Source organism: Diabrotica virgifera, chromosome 4 (genome assembly GCF_917563875.1).
Source record: "Diabrotica virgifera virgifera chromosome 4, PGI_DIABVI_V3a".
Lineage (NCBI taxonomy): Eukaryota > Metazoa > Arthropoda > Insecta > Coleoptera > Chrysomelidae > Diabrotica > Diabrotica virgifera.
The window spans coordinates 113250877-113265654 of NC_065446.1; positions in this window are offsets into that span (position 1 = coordinate 113250877).

Sequence of the window (14778 nt, forward strand, 5' to 3'; positions counted from 1 at the left end):
AGGAAAAATTTTTGAAATTTTCAAAAAATTTTTAGGTTATGTTGCAAATTTTTCGCCAACTTTAAAATATTGTTGTTTTTTGTATTTTTTTCCATTCTTTCGAATGGCATAGGCGTCATTATCATTTGCGACGTGGAAAATACCTAAAACTCGAAAAAACTGTTTTTTTGGCATTTTCTTTAATTTTTGACTCATAAACTCAACAACATACAGCTAAATTAATCATCATTTACATCTTTATATGTATTGTTACATTTACAATCAAAATCAGCTATTGGAACTTATTTTTTTTCCTACAGCATGCCCAAAAACCCCGTTTTTCGGCGTTTTTACTAAATAGCCTCAGAAATCAGTAAAAAAAATAATTCTTTTAACGTTTAAAAAATTAAAATTTTGTTGTTCTCGATAAAATGTAATACAATTAATACTTAAATAAATTATTTTTTTGTTGTGCACGATTATTTGAATTTGATATATATATAATAATATCATCCCATTAAGGGTATCATGCCATAGGCTTATAAAACAATCAAAAAATTAATTTTTTAACGCTTAAAAAATAAAATTTTTGTAGTGTTCTATACAAAAAAAACCACTCCTCAAGTACTGCCGTCGAAGTCACTAAATACTTACTTAATAAAAATCGTGTTATTAAACGTTAATGAGGAAAATTTTTTAACGTTTAAAAAATAAAATTTTTGTAGTGTTCGATACAAAAAACCACTTCTCAAGTACTGCCGTCGAAGTCACTAACTACTTACGTAATAAAAATCGTGTTATTAAACGTTAATGAGGAATTATTATATAAATAAATTACTAACTTATTTGAATTATTTAATTGCTTACATAGTGCAACCTAAAGAGTGCAGTGTTTAAAGGGATTAATAAATTAATTATTAAAAAGTTACTACGTACTCATGAAATTACAAAATTCAAATTCAAATTAATATACAGTATGATGCAAAGGAAATGAATAAATTCGTTATTTATTAAACTATCGACTCTAAGGAAAAATCCCGAAAGAGGTCGATTTTTTAATTGTGATTTTTTGGCATATATGTCATACTAGTAGTGACGTCATCCATCTGGGCGCGATGATGTAATCGATGAATTTTTTAATGAGAATTACGGTTATCTGAAAAACCATAGTAGTAAAGAACTTTGGTTTGTATAATGGTATAAAATTTTATTAAAAAACTTTTAAAAAAGTCATCCAAGAACATCCAGAATGTTTTCGATCTAGTCAAATCATCTTCAGTGACATTCTGTGTAGTAATTGACACTAGCTGATATATAGTCTTTAAAATTACTTAATTATATTAAAATAAAAATTTTATTAAAATTATACATTTGGAATGACAAATCAAGACGAGTGACACAGACTGAATTCCGTCTTGACCTCGAACTCGTTGTGACAAGTATCCCTTCAGTTTTTCGAGCAGGGAAGCCATGCTGCTTTTGAGCTTTAGTAAAATCCATTAATATCGACATTGTGCCGCATTTCAAAAGTATAATTTTAATGTTGTTCTGAAGCTATTTCCTTTGGCATATTTATGATTAACTATTTATATGGGAAAACTTAATAAATAATTATGTAATGTTGAAGACTACATAATAATATATGTATCAACCAGTGGGCTATAATAGTTTCAGTAACTAAACAGAATGTCACTAAAGATGATCTGACTAGATAGAAAATGTCCTGATGTTTTTCTATAATCTGTTTGGATGACTTTTTTAAAAGTTTTTTAATAGAATTTTATACCATTATACAGACCGAAGTTTTTTATTTCTGTGTAAGTTTTTTAACTATTGTACATAGCCAATCACTTTGATTTCACTATAATTTGGTTATTCGAAAGGTTATTAAATTCTCTATTCAGTAGTATAAACATTACCATTATTAGAAAGGACTAAGTTTTCAATCTAATAGCACATAAAATAACATCAAAAATATTACTCTACATACCACCAGATTGAAAACAATGGAAACATTACCCTTATTATTTATACAGAGTGACCAAATTTTTTTTAAATAAATTTATAAAAAAAAATGTATGTAATTTATTTAATTCAAAATATAGTTTACTTTCAGAAAACGGAAAAAAATGTTTATTCGAAAAATAAACATTGCTTTTCGCTTAAATAAAATGTTCAAACTTCCAAGAGGCAGGTGGCTGGCAGGAGCTGGCTTGAACATTGAATTTCAGTGAAAAGCATTGTTTATATATCAAACATTTTCTTCTGTTTTCTAACAGCAGTAAAATATATTTTGAAGTAAATACATTACTTAAATTCTTCTTTTTATATCAATTAACTTAATTCAAATTTTTTTTTGGTCACCCTGTATAAATAATTGTGTTAGTGTTTATATTAATGAATAAAGAACTGACTATCCTTTGAAATGAGTTGCCACACGACCCATATTCTCATTTAAAAAAATCATCGATTACGTCATCACGCCCAGATGAATGACGTCACTCGTATCACACTCGACCCGTTTCGGTATTTTTCCGAAAGTCGCCAGTTTACGAAATAACGAATTTAGTCCTTTCTTTGCACCATGCTGTATATTAATTTGAATTTTGTAATTTCATGATTGTGTAGTAACTTTTTAATAATTAATTTATTAATCCCTGTAAACACTCTGCACTCTTTAGGTTGCACTATTTAATCAATTAAGTAATTGAAATAATTTAATAATTATTTATTTAAATAATAATTCCTCATTAACCTTTAATAAAAATATTTTGTTTTATTTATTTTTTTTTATTTTTTAATCAAAACCAAACCGTAGATTTTCTTATTTTATTATTTTAAAAATATTTTTATCACGTAAGTAGTTAGTGACTTCGACGGCGGGTACTTGAGGACTGGTTTATCCTGAGTTTTTTCCAAAAACGTGGCTAGAAGCGCTTCCTTGCGTACGTCACCAAAGTGCCGAGCTTTTTTAACCTTAGCGCGCTTTGAAAATCACAACCGCAACAAGCATTTTGATAAAGGGGCAACCTTTTCTATTGAATACTACAAAAATTATATTTTTTAAACGTTAAAACGTTAAAACAATTAATTAATTTATTTTTTTTATAAGCCTATTGCAGGGTACCTGTAGTGAGACGATATTATTATATATGAAATTCAAACAATCGTGCAAAACAAAAAAATAATTTATTTAAGTATTAATTCTATTACATTCTATCGAGAACAACAAAATTTTAATTTTTTAAACGTTAAAAGAATTATTTTTTTTACTGATTTCTGAGGCTATTTAGTAAAAACGCCGAAAAACGGGGTTTTTGAGCATGCTGTAGGAAAAAAATAAGTTCTAATAGCTGATTTTGATTGTAAATGTAACAATACATATAAAAATGTAAATGATGATTAATTTAGCTGTATGTTGTTGAGTTTATGAGTCAAAAACTTCAGAAAATGCCAAAATAGAGTTTTTTCGATTTTTAGGTATTTTCCACGTCAAAATGATAATCATGATTATGCCATTCGAAAGAATGGACAAAAATACACAAAATAACAATATTTTAAAGATGGCGAAAAATTTACAACATAACCTAAAATTTTTTTGAAAATTTCAAAAAATTTTCCTGTGCTCAATTTTGAAGCTAAAAATCTGAAAAAATCAGGCAGCTTTGTGTCGTTATGATACGCATTCATTAATTTTTTTAGATTTTTTGCAGCAGTACAGCGTCTGGAAAAAAATGTTTTCATTAAAACACGTTTTGTTCCATAGCAGACCCCCCGGTGCACCTAGGGACTTGAAAATTTGGCTGAGTGAGATTTCAATTATATATTTTCGAATGGCTAAGCCCAAAACTGAATCGAGGCTGGTGCAATTTTGTCCATCTTATCCCGCTATAGCCTTTAATTCTCTCTATTTTTGTATAAGTACATTTTTGTTCTAAAACTAATAATAAACGAGATAACTCAATACTTATGCTCTATTATTTCCCCCCATAACTCGGAAAATCTCGACGGCACAAAAAAATGTATAATAAAATAAATTATAGGAAATCATGGGTTCCCTGAAATCATCACTGACATTTTCAACAATTTCAGTCCTTACATATTTTGTTGAAAAGTTAAAAGTGGCGGAGATATTGAGCAAAAATGGTTCTCCTTTAAAATTCAGATGGCGGCTAACCTAACGCAATGGCAGAATTCATTCGCGATTCTAAATTTACACTACTATTGGCATTGGCCCCCTAAAGATTAGAAAAATAGAATCTTGCTTGGGTAGCTCGGCATGCAAGATCAAATGCTAACCCGACTGGAATAAATAACTTTGACTCTGATAATATTGCATGTTACTTTTCTTGTATTGTAAAACTATACAAATTATTTTAACCGCTTAAATTCTTGTGTTTTGGCTATCTGTGGGAAAATTTTCAGACAAATAGAAGAACATGTATTTTGGAAATGGAGGAAAATGTAAAAAACCGTATTTTAACGTTTTCTACACTAAAATTTGATCAAAAACTTGTTATAAATCAAAAAACTTGTTATAATGTCTAATAATCACATGTTTGAGTCCCTTCTATTAAAACATTATTTTTTCCGTTGATACTCGATAAAAAATGCAAATTTGTTTAAATAACAAATCACTGTAAAATCTGTGTTAAAATGATATTTAGAGAAAAAAGAAAAAAAAAACGGTTCGGCTTTAAATGCCTTTTTTTACCACGCCCCCCCTTCCCCCACCAATGTGGAACTCACCCGCGACGCCAATTTCCATCGTTAGATCTTCACATTTGGCAATATGGTAAAAATGTAGCAGCGAGGGTCCACCGAAACCAGTAATTTTTTAAAGTGGTCTACAAGGAAAAATAGTTTGGGGACCTCTGCTCTACATAGTTTTCTACTTTTAGCTCGATACACTTGACCCAGCGATGCTCCAACTTCTTTAACCTGTCTGAAAAATAACTTTTCTCGAGGTCTGCAAAATAGGCTTCCGTGGCGGCGATGACCTCCTCATTCGACTTAAATTTCTGCCCATCGAGTGTATTTTTCAAGTTTGGAAACAAATAGTAGTCAAGATTGAATAATAATAATAAAATTATATTTTCATTCCTTTTGGCTAACTGGAGTAATTGAAAGATTCCTGAGAAAATTAAATATTTTTTTGAGATTATAATATCAGACTACCCTGCTATAATCCCAGACTATCCAAATTTAGCCCTATGGTCGCACTCCCTCTAAGGAAAAAATTGACTCATCCCAGATACTTACGGTATCAAAAGGATTGGGCTCTGGTGGAACTCTTTCCGTATTATCGAGCCCTAGGCGACTTGATATGCTTTAGTATCTCCCAAAATTTTCATACACATCTGGCTGTCGAGAGCCAGATGTGTATGAAATATAATATATGTATATGGACCAGCGACCCATACAGGTAAAAAAAATACTGCTACGAAACGAATATTATTGCCTCGGAATAGGACTGATTATAAAAACCAACGACGAAAGCTACGGACAAAGGATATTCTATTAGGAACATGGAATGTACTAAGTTGGTACCGACCTGGAATTGCCACGACAGCGATAAAACAACTAGAAGACTTGAGATATGATGTAGTAGCCATTCAGGAGATGAGATGGACAGAGTCTGGAACAATACACATGGAAAAGTCATTAGCATTGTGGTCTGGACATGAAACGAGACATGGAAGAGGATATGGCTTTGTAATACATGAAATAATACAATCAGAGTTATTAGACTTTAAACCAATAAAAGAAAGGATCTGCATCATAAGACTAAGAGGTAAATGGTCCAATTTAACTATATTCTCAGTGTATGCACCAACCGAAGGCGCATCAGAGGATGATAAAAATGAATTCTATGACTCTCTAAATCAACTACACACAGAAGCTCCTAACCACGATATTAAAATAATACTAAGTGATCTAAACGCAAAGGTAGGCACAAAAGACTACGTAACAGAGCCGGATTTAAGGCAGTGGGGGCCCCTGGGCAGAATTGGTGTGGGGCCCTACCTCCTACCATTAAAAAATATTGATCTATTTTTATAAATATAATTTTAAATAATAAAAAGTACAAGAGCTGTAACTTGTTACAGTAAAATATTAAAAATTATACTAAGATGTATTGTGTTAAAGTCCGGGAACTGTTCCCAGATATTTTAATTGAAAATTTCTTGATTATGTGGGATATATCTAGTTGCATTAAGACATCGTGACCAATGCTCATTGTAGAGAGATGATTCAAACACTCTTGGCCCATCATAGACCGAAGTCGATTTTTAATTAACTTATACAGGGTGTCCCGAAAAGATTGGTCATAAATTATACCACACATTCTGCGGTCAAAAATAGTTCGATTGAACCTAACTTACCTTAGTACAAATGTGCTCATAAAAAAAGTTACAGCCCTTTGAAGTTACAAAATGAAAATAGATTTTTTTCAATATATCGAAAACTATTAGAGATTTTTTATTGAAAATTCCACACCTGTAATTTTGAACCAATCAAAATACATTATTTTGACAGATCACCATGGCAACGGAGGTATTTTATCGGAAATTTTTTGCTCGTGGGGTACCCAACAGCGAATTATAGTGGAAATTTTTTGACGTTTACAATAACAGAACATTTTTGACAGACTGGTTTTTATTTGTTTACATAATTTAGTTTTGATTCATTTTCTATCACTTGTAGTTACTCAAAACTTATGTAAAATTGAAGAATATACTATTTTCTATCTTGAAATGGTATTCCCATGCAACTACAATGAGTAGAAATTACGAATTTGAAAGCCTAAATAATTGCTGACAAAGCTATGGCGCGCTATTAATCTGTTCATGCAGCTTTGCATTTTCAAATGCAAATTTGGTGTGGAATTTTCTTACCGAATACCACGCAAAGTCAAATTAATATCCGGAAATTTTTTTTTGATCATGAATATTTTTAGAAAATTTCCGTCGTCTGCGACTCGGGAAATTTTCAAAATATTCATGATCTCAAAAAAATTTCCGGAAATAATTTGACCTCTAGTGGTATTACTAGTGAAAATTGACATGTATCATTCTTATGGCAGTAACATCTTAAAACAAAATTATAGTGAAGTTTGTCCACCCCATAAAATTTTTATGGGGGTTTTGTTCCCTTAAACCCCCCCATACTTTTGTATACGTTCCAATTAATTCATTATTGTGGTATCGTCAGTTAAACACAACGTTTTTAAAACTTTTTTGACTCCTATTATTTTTTCAATAAGCCAGTTTTTATCGAGATGCTGCTTCTTTTTTAATATATTTACATAAAAATTTTATGGGGGTTTTGTTCCTTTAAACCCCCCAAATGTTTGTGTACGTTCCAATTACACTATTATTGTGGTACCATTAGTTAAACACAGTGTTTTTAAAACTTTTTTGCCTCTTAGTCTTTTTTTGACAAATCACATTTTATCGAGATATGGCTTCTTTTTCAAAATATACCTAAAAATGTAAATTATAAATACATTTTCAGATTATTAACAGGTTTCTATAATCGTATTTAACCATATACAAATATGTATTGGATTCGACAAATATTCAAAATAGGTCGATAACACTGGCTTATCAAAAAAGTAATAAGAGGCAAAAAAGTTTTAAAAACATTTTGTTTAACTAATGGTGTCACAATAATAATTTAATTGGAACGTACACAAAAGTTTGGGGGGTTTAAAGGAACAAAACCCCCTTAAAATTTTTATGGGTGGCACAAATTTCACTTTATTTTTTTTAAGATGTTGCTGCCATAAGAATGCCACATGTCCATTTTCAATGAAAAATCTCGAAGGGTTTTCGACATATGAAAAAAAATCGATTTTCATTTTGTAACTTCAAAGGGCTGTAACTTTTTTTGTGTGCGCTATTGTATATAGGTAAGTGACGTTCAGTCAACATATTTTTGACCCCAGAATCTGTGGTATAATTTATGACCATTGTTTTCGGGACACCCTGTATTTTGTGAGCGATCTCTAGCCACTGCAGTTAGTTCGCATCAGAACTAAATATAAACAAAGTGTCACCTCAACATTTGGAAAAGCATCATTCATATTATTTTCTTTTAACAATTGGTACATTTGAAGTTCCTGGCTTATATTTGATGAGCCGATTTCCTCTTTAAATTAATTGAAGAATCTTACAAACTGTACCAGATGGACACATAAGTTTTCATCTAAATCATTGCTGTAAATGCTGGTAAGCTTTAGTGAGTGAGCTTCAATTTCATTGAGAGTTAAATTTTCCAATTTTCCAAAATAATGTAAAAATCCAAAATTGGAATGAATGGATTGATATGCAGGAAGCCTCTGACTTAAGAGGTAATGAAGTGATCTCTAATAGTGATAAAATTTTGAGTCCTAAACTTCTCTGATGTTCACATAGCTTTCGAAATTGTCACGTATTGACATTGACTGTATAATTTATTTAAGCGATCTAAGTGCTGCCACTCCTGAATCAAGGTCAATATTTGTATCTTGAAGAATACGACTTGTTCTGTTTGTCCTCACTGATATCCTCTCTGTTTCCAGTAAACACATTCGATTATAGGTACAAACCATTTGCAATGCTACAAGTTTTAAATCGTTGCTCATAGTCTTCCGAAATTTTGGATAATGCTCCTTTAATCTGATTATGACCTTTAACTAATTCTTTTGCGGTATTACCTCCATGGCCATCTAGTAGTATTTGCTCTTTTAGGAACAATAATATTTTTGCCACGGTCTGCGTTGCTGTTTTTTAAAGACGCAGCCTTAAAACATTCTGTTAAGTTGTATCTATATGTAGAGGAACTGAAAAATACATATAGCTAAGAAATTAAATAATGCTGTGCTATGCTATTGCATGATAACACTCAGTTGCAGCTTTTGAAACTAAATTTAGAGAGGGCGACACGGGGAATCCCCAACTCCAAGATATTAAGGTACATATCCATACGTGGGTGCTCTGTGCTCGGTGTAGCAGCTCCACATATTGGATACGTTTGTGCTCGCCACACGGCGCTCATTTTCTTTGATTCAACCGGTTTCAGCAGGTATCCATTTGAGCAGCTACACCGAGCACGGAGCACCCACGTATGGATATGTACCTTTTTGTTCTATAATTTCAGCCTGAACACCATTGTATTTTCCACTGATAATTGACGCATTAACGTAGGACGTTCTACTGCAGTTTTTAAAATCGATATCATGTTCTTGCAAAATTGTCATTAGAGAATTAAATATATCTTCTGCTTTATGACCGCCATTTGGCAAAAATATGGTAAACTTTTCTACAGGAGTGAAACCTTCTATATAACGAAATATCACAGTTAATTGATTGGTATGAACTGAATAATATTTTGACTTCTTAATCCTTGAAACTATTTCATTTAATACGTTTTGACCCATCGGATGTACAATTTCCTCACATATGGTTAATGAAAGATAGTTGACATGTCTGCTTCCAGGATTTGAATATTTTTTTAAAATATTGTGCTTGAAAAATGGATCATATTCAGCTAATAACTGGAGTATTCCTAATTAATTTTCATTTTGTGATGAACTCGACAACTCATTTTCGCTGCGAAATGCTAAATCTCGTTCAAAAATAAACTTTATAACAGTAAAATTAGTCTTTGAGTTACCATTTTCCAGTAATTCTTTATTCCTTCAGCCTGTTTTGCTATTTCAGTATCAATACGCCCAATTCTTTCGTGTGCTTTAGACATATCGTGATCCATAAGCCTACTATCTGCATGTTTCCAATCACAAAACCCTCTGTGACTAAAATGTGTACGAAAACTAAAAAAGAATTTACAAACGAAGCAATACACTCACCCGGTGGAAGGTGAAAAACATAACCACGAACAATTATATTATCACTCCTACGCTCCCTCATTTTATACTTGTCACACATTGTCGAGTTCCTGTATCTCCTGCCAATATCTATTTAAATAAACCTCTTATGTTTGGGGCTTTGTGAGGCCCCCGAAATGTGGGGGCCCCGGGCAGCTGCCCAGCCTGCCCCCCTTAAATCCGGCCCTGCTACGTAATACAGGTGGCAGGAAGATATAGTCTACATGAAGTTACAAACGATAATGGATCACGTTTGTTCGATTTTGCGACAGGTTGCAACTTAGCCATCAGAAGCACCCAGTTCGCTAGAAAAAATATCCACAAGGCAACATGGATATTAAACGATGGAAGAACAAATAATCAAATAGATCACGTATTGATTGATGGTAGACATTCTAGCAGCATAATAAGCATAAAAACTATGAGAGGACTAGATAGCCACACAGACCATTTTCTCGTAAAGGCTAAGCTCAGAACAAGAATTTCAACACAAACAATAGATAAACACACAAATATCGAAAGATGGAATGTGGTGAAGCTGAAAGAAGAAAATAATCAAAGACCGTACCAAGTAGAATTAAGAAATAGGTTTCAGGTTTTGGAAATAAATGAAAATGAAAGTGAAGATGTAGATCAGCGATGAGACTCCATAAAAAAAACTATTACAGAACCAGCAGAGAAATCTATAGGAAGAACGAAAAAAACAAAAAAGAAAAAATGGTTCGACAAGGAATGTGAAAGAACACTCAAAGAAACAAACAAAAGAAGAATTGATTATCTGTCGAACCCATCAGAAGAAAAACGTATACGATTCCACACAGAGAGAGCCACAGCTAGAAGAACACTTAGACAAAAAAAAGAGACAATATCTGCAACAACAAATTGAAAAACTAGAAGGAGAACACAGACGCAATCGAAGTAAAAATTTCTACAGAGAGGTAAGACAACATAAGAGAGGCTCGTATATAAGGACACCCAAATTCGTAAGAGATAAAAATTGATAAATACCTACTGGCTGCTGAAAACAAAATAATCGAAAGATGGGCTGAATATTTTGAAGAGCCCCTGAATATCCAAAATTTCACTGATGAAAACAATGAAAATGGTGGACACAACGGAGAACATGAGTATCAAATGGCCGAATTAGAAATACCCTCACAAGCATGGTAGAAACTAGGCATGCCATAAAACGCTTAAAAACGATAAATCCCCTGGTCTGGACAATATTGATGCCGAGCTAATTAAAACAGGCGGTCATAAACTCATAAGTACAATCCATCAATTAGAAAAGTCGTGGCAACAGGAAATAATGCCGAAAGAATGGTGTGGTAGGATTATCGTACCCATACACAAAAAAGGAAAAAAGGAATCATGCATGAATTACAGAGGAATCTCACCAATCAACACTACGTATAAAATATTGGCTTCGATATTATTAAAAATATTAGTACCATACGCTGAAGAAATAGTTGGTGACTACCAGTATGGTTTCAGGCCTGGCAGATCGGCTATTGATCAAATATTTACAATAAGACAAATGCTTGAAAAGTATTGGGAATATAATCAGGACGAAGGCAATGATCGAGCTCGGCGTACCCAAGAAACTAACTGCGGTAACACAAATGTGTGTCCTTTGCACAAGTTAGAATAGGGAGAAAAATATCAAACGCTTTCTGCGTAAATTCTGAACTGAGACATGGAGATCAGTAATCCCCATTGTTGTTTAACCTGGCCTTAGAATATGTCATGAGGAAAATATAACATAAAATCAAACCAGACATAACTGCTCGGGGAGCAAAAATCATACTCGCCTTTGCCGATGACGAAGACGCAGTAGCACAATCAACATTAGAAATTAAGGATATTTTCTCGAGCTTTGAAGAAGCTGCATTAAACATCGGTCTAAAAATAAATGAAGACAAAACAAAATACATGGTCGTCTCAAAACAAGAACGACGGCGAATAAGGCAAAACATTACTATAAACGATCACAACTTCGAAGTGGTTAAAGAATTTAAATATCTAGCAACAATCACAAATGACAACAAATTAGTGCGAGAAGTTGAAACGAGAATAATGGCAGGAAACAGATTTTTCTTTGCAATGCAACATCTAATGAAGTCAAAAACTTCTTTCCCGAGGTGCAAAAATCCAGATATATAAGACCATAATACGACCAGCAGTCGCGTATGGAAGCTAAACATGGACGCTAACAAGAAGAGAAGTTAATAAATTGCTGGTGTGGGAACGTAAAATCCTTCGAATGATATATGGCCCTTGCAGAGACAGCGTGACAAACGAATGGAGGCGCAGATACAATAACGAGCTAGAGTCTCTATTCGGAAAAGAAAATCTAGTCACATATATAAAAGCCAATAGACTCAGATGGGCAGAGCATGTGATACGCAGTAACGACAATCGCTTTATAAACAATGTGTTCTGGGAAAGGCCAGATATAAGAAGGTCTGTAGGGCGGCCTAGAAAAAGGTGGAAAGATGCAGTCAAAGAAGATCTAGAGAAAATGGAAGTGCGACAACGGGAATTAGTGGCACAGGACCGACAAACATGGAAGGCAATAGTAAACGCGGCAAAGACTCACGAAGAGTTGTAGCGCCATTGATGATGATGGCTGTCGAGAGTAGTAGGTACAGCTTTGTGCATGGTCTTATAAAGATGTTCATTTAGACCCAGCTTTTTTTTGTCTCCGAGGAGGTTCTTCGGAATGACTCCAGTAGTAGACATCATAATAGGTATTGTCTGGGTACTTTGCATTTTCTATTCTCTGTGTATTTGAATTTCCACTTGGTGATTTTTTCAGTGTATTTAATACGTAAATTATTGTTGTACTATATTTTTATGATTAGAGAAATCGATTTTGGCACTTCTTATGCTGTATGATAGAGTGGACCACAGACTGTCGAGTGCCTAGTGATAATTAATCGCAAACTCTTGATAAGTATTTTATATCAAATTATCTATTTTCTTAAAAAGGAACACATCATGGACCCTTTTAAAAAACACGACATAGAATAATTCATAAAAATTTTTGTAGTAAATTTTTTAAAGAGTTTAATAAACCCAAGTTTAAACAAAATACTCGAAGAGGGTCGATGGGATGAAATAATTTGCAGAAAAAAGAACACAAAGAGAACAACAACGCCGATTATTATTTTTAGACGTGCTAGGAAAGAGGGTTCATGTCATAATAATTAATGAGTTCAGCAGCATTATATTTTAAGTAAGCTGAAATGGGATAATTTAATTATTTCGTAAAATGACAAAGGTGTACCTTGAGCCGTGTTCCGTTTGCTTAATTAATTATTAAAATCGAAATAATTTCGGCATTAATCATTTAGTTACCTTTATTGATAGTTGTTTGTTCTTTTGTTCGTGATATGGTAATAGTTCGTTTAAAAATAACCGGTGAAAATTAAAGAGGAATATTGTCATAAAAGACGAAGCATTGCAACTGAATAAAAATGGTATACATTTTTATTTTATAGTCGTATTACTCCGTAGAGTAACTAGGTGCATTTTTCCGTTGGAACTTTACCAGCTGCAGACGAGGGATGTGAATTGCATAGTGTAGAATTCCTTCCCTCTCGTCTTCACTGCAGCATCCACTTGACTTGCAAATTGTAGAAGTCTTGGAGGTGTCACCAGGAAAGTGTACCAATAAGTTTTCAATTTAAAAATCTTTTAGTAATAATTTTAATATTTTCAATATTAATAATTTACTATTAGGATTGAAAACTACTTCCTCTTTCAATGCCAGATGGCGCTAGCCACCTACTATCATCACTTCAGTTGCAATGGGTGGGAAAACCTCTCGATGCGAATCAGTTAAAATATGGAGAACAGTGCCTACGTTCCTTCCGATGAAGGCTCCAATAAGAGCCGAAAATCGCGATTGAAGGGACTGGATTGCACTCCGTATTCTAATTGAAAAGTAAGATTGTTTTGCCTTCGCATTGCAACTGAATAAAAATGGTATACATTTTTATTTTATTGTCATAAAATTTCAAAAAATGAGTTAATGAGGTTAATTTTTAAATTTTACTCAATATTACATGAATTCGCCTACAGTGAGATAATCTATCTTGCCTTACATTCAACATTGCCCTAGAGAAAGCTATTAGCGAATCGAAATAACTACAAGAAGGACCATGAATAATAGGAAGGTACAAATGTAGGGTCGGAAGACTAAAGCGCACAAGTCAAAAACTATAGATATTCAGAAATCGAATAAAACTGTATAAAGATATAATTAAATATTTCTTAAAAATATTTATTGCATTTTATGAGAGTGTGTATAACATATTTACTAGTAGCTAAGTATGACTATAAAAAAGTATGGAAAATTGTTTTTCCTGAGTTATGTTATATAGAACACAAGCATATATGACTTATGTCTAATAGCCCAACTAGGTATTTTTGTTTGTTATAACACAATATTTTCTTCCATCAATCCATATTAGCTACATTTTCCTTACTAGGCAAGTCTATGTAAAGGACCCCGCACAAACCTTATGGAAAATAATTCCCAGTGGATTTCGTTCATACTTTGGGACAATACTCTTTAAAGCATCCTGATAAAAAGTTCTCATGGGCACAACTCTATCGTATGAAGGATTTTCAAGATATAGATGCCCAAACTCGAAAAATTTCAAGATTAACAGGGTATTCCAATTCCGTGAGTTACTGGTTATTTGGCAACATGTTGAAGTTTGGATCAAGGAAAAGTACAGTAGTCTAGGATTTTTTCCTGGCTATCCAATGGCGACCGATACTTTGACCTTGACCTTCAACGGACGTCATCTTCTAGAGTTTCGGAGGTTTTAGGCTTTCAATTGATATAAACAGATTACTCATGGGTCTTTGGGATCGCAAAACACGAATATGCCATCAGAATTAACTTCCGGATGACG